This window comes from Marmota marmota, unplaced genomic scaffold, assembly GCF_001458135.2.
Source record: "Marmota marmota marmota unplaced genomic scaffold, marMar, whole genome shotgun sequence".
In the NCBI taxonomy this organism is placed as follows: Eukaryota; Metazoa; Chordata; class Mammalia; order Rodentia; family Sciuridae; genus Marmota; species Marmota marmota.
This window is the reverse complement of record NW_026000174.1, coordinates 11,912,933-11,915,862: the sequence shown is the minus strand read 5'-3', so window position 1 is coordinate 11,915,862 and position 2,930 is coordinate 11,912,933.

The following is a 2,930-nucleotide window of genomic DNA, read 5'->3' as shown; positions in this document are numbered from 1 at the left end:
CCCTCAGCGGGGAGGTAGGCACCATCCCCCAGGGCTGCGAGGGTGGCTCCCAGTGACGGCACAGGACGGGTGCTTGGCCTGTGGTCCTGCCCTGCCCTGACCTTTCACCTCCTCCTCTAGAATGTTGGCTTTCTGATCCCCTTTTGAGCAAATCCAGACTTTCATTCATATGGATTCCTTAAATTGAGACTCACCTGCCACCATCTCCTCGGCTCCATTATATTTCTTCTTCTCTGTGACTTTTCTGGCCAGACACTGGGGTCAGAGAAAGAGGACCCAGCCTTGCCTGTAAGAAGGTCCTACAGCAAAGTCCAAACCAGGACCATACCAGAGTGTGGTCAGTGCCAGAAAGAGTGGCTGAGGCTCCAGGGCCAGAAGAGGTGCCCCTCTGACAGCACATGGGAGGGAGGGCATCAGGGAAGGCTTCCTGGAGGAAGAGTCAGAGGAGAGGAAACATGGGGGAGGATGGCCAGAAAGTAGGAAGCATGGGCCTGCCTCCTCCCGCACACTGGGCCAAAGGAACGGACTGGATGAGTTTTCTGCTGTCAAGTGAGGGTCAGGCCTGGTGACAGCTCAATCATTCAGGGGAGAGTTGGAAAGGACCTCAGGAGGAGGAGTTTCCTTAGGTGGACTTTGGAGGGCGTGGCACTTGCTGACTGTTGAAGGTGGAGAACAGCAAGACAAGGATCTGGGGAAGAGTAAGGAGCCAGCCATGGCCAGAGAGTTGGGGACAGGGGGCAGTCAGGGGGCCAGCATCGCAGGCCTTGAATATGGCTGATGTGTTGGGGCTTTTCCAAGGAGTCCATCCCCAATTGGGCCCACATGAAGAACCAGGAACCAAGCGATTCTGGGTTGCCTAGCCCTGTGAGGACCCTCTGGAAGCCTGTGGCCCCATCTATCATAGTGAGGCCCCTTTCCTAGAGATACCAATAGTGTCCCATTGTTAGGAACCCACCCCAAGAGACAGAAAGGTGGCTCTAGGCTGATGGGACACCTCCTGGCACCAGTTGCCCCAGCTCATCCTGAAAGCCATGACTTGGGGCCCATTTCCAGGTCCCACCTGGGCATGTGCTCAGGAGCCCATGCAAACGCCAGGCTGGCTCCTCTCCAGGGGTGGCAGCCCAGCTCCAAGGGCCTCCTCAGCTCACCTGGAAGGTATTATCCTCACCCCATTCTGCAGAGGAGCAAGCTGTGTGCCCCAGACCACCTCTGCTGGGAGCCTTTCAGGGACCAAGGCTAATTCTCTGCTTCTGAAGCTCTGAGTTCTTCCTGAGATCAGGAGGCAGACAGGCTGGCGGGGACAAGGCGCTTCATCCCTCCCCCCCCCTGTGGTTCCTCATCTGTAAGGTGGGCAAAGCAGGTGGCTGTGGTCGGAATACAGAGCATGGAAGCCCCTGCCCGCTGCAGGCAGCAGGTACACAGGGAACGAGTGAGGCTCAGAAGCAGCCAGCAGGGGCATGCTGCAGGTCCTGGTGGGCACTGTGCCTCCCTCGCCCCGGGCTGATGGCAGAGGTCAGGCAGAAGATCCCTGAGTGGGGAGTCTCCACACAGCATGTGGCTTTGGAGCTGGGGTTCCCTCCCAGAGCTCCCAGGGGATCTGAGCAGGTGCCTCTGAGAACAGAACTGCCTCAGCCCATCTGCAGCTCTGAGTGGGCAACGCAGAGGGCGGTCAGAGGCTCAGCAGCTGTCCCCCACACTACCCATCTGGAGGGCCCAAGAGCTGGACCCAGGCACACCCTGGCAGACTCTCCATGCATACAAGATGCATACATGGACACATACAGACGGACACATGTCACATGCAGACACAGATTCATGATGTACCACTGCCACCAGAACTTTGGTGCCCAAACGGACAGGCTTAGACAGCACACCCAGCTAACGCCGCTTACATGGAGGAGGCCCACGTGATACAGGTGCACAGACACACAGGACATACGCGTGCCACATGTACAGACAGCACCCACAGACATCCAGATGAGCATGTGCAAGCAGATAAAGTGACAACCCACACATGCCCACAGGCGCAGACACAGGCTTGCAATCACTCACCGTCTGCTAAAGGTCCTTTGAGCTCTGATGGCCACGGGATCTGAGCAGAACTGCCTCAGCCCATCTGCAGCTCTGAGTGGGCAATGCAGAGGGTGGTCAGAGGCTCAGCAGCTACTGAGAACCATTCACACCGCCCCCCATGCAAGGCAGGTCTGTCCCTCATCGCTCAGTGTGCTCTCAGCTCTCTGCCTCCTTTGATCTCACAGCAGCTGGAAGGGGAGGCAGGGCAGGGGTCTGCAGTGAGGAACTGAGGTCTAGAGATGCCAGCTGATGGCCCAGGCCACACAGCTCACGGAGGGGAAGCTGAAGCCTGGTTTGAGTTTGGGTCTCTTGTGTCTGCCCACCAGGCTGCTCCTCCACTTACCCAGGCACGGGCTCATGGATACAGGGAACACACAGTCTGGGGCCTCGCTGTCACCCAGTCTAAACACTCATGTCCCAGATGAAGAAACAGGCCTGAGAGAAACTCTGCAGGCCTTAGGTGGCCACAGTGAGAGCCCACGGAGGAGCCAGGGTCACACGTTTGTTCACACACACAACCCCGAGCCTGTGACACACACACACACAGACGGGATCTCACAGGAGCTGTGGGCATGGGCTGCGGACACATGTGCATAGGTTCTCCTGTCTCAACAGCCCTTGCAGGGCCAGACATGGTCCTGTGTTAAGTCCTCACAGTGACAAGGGAGGTAAGAGTGACTGACCCCATTTTGCATTTGAGGAAACTGAGGCGTGAAGATAAGGCCCAAAGTTGTGCAGGAAGGGACAGGCGTGGCATGTTCCAAAGGCAAGTCTACACGTCATCCACATCCCCAGGCGTCCTCTCTCTCTCTCTCTCTCTCTCTCTCTCTCTTTCTCTCTCTCTCTCTCTCTCTCTC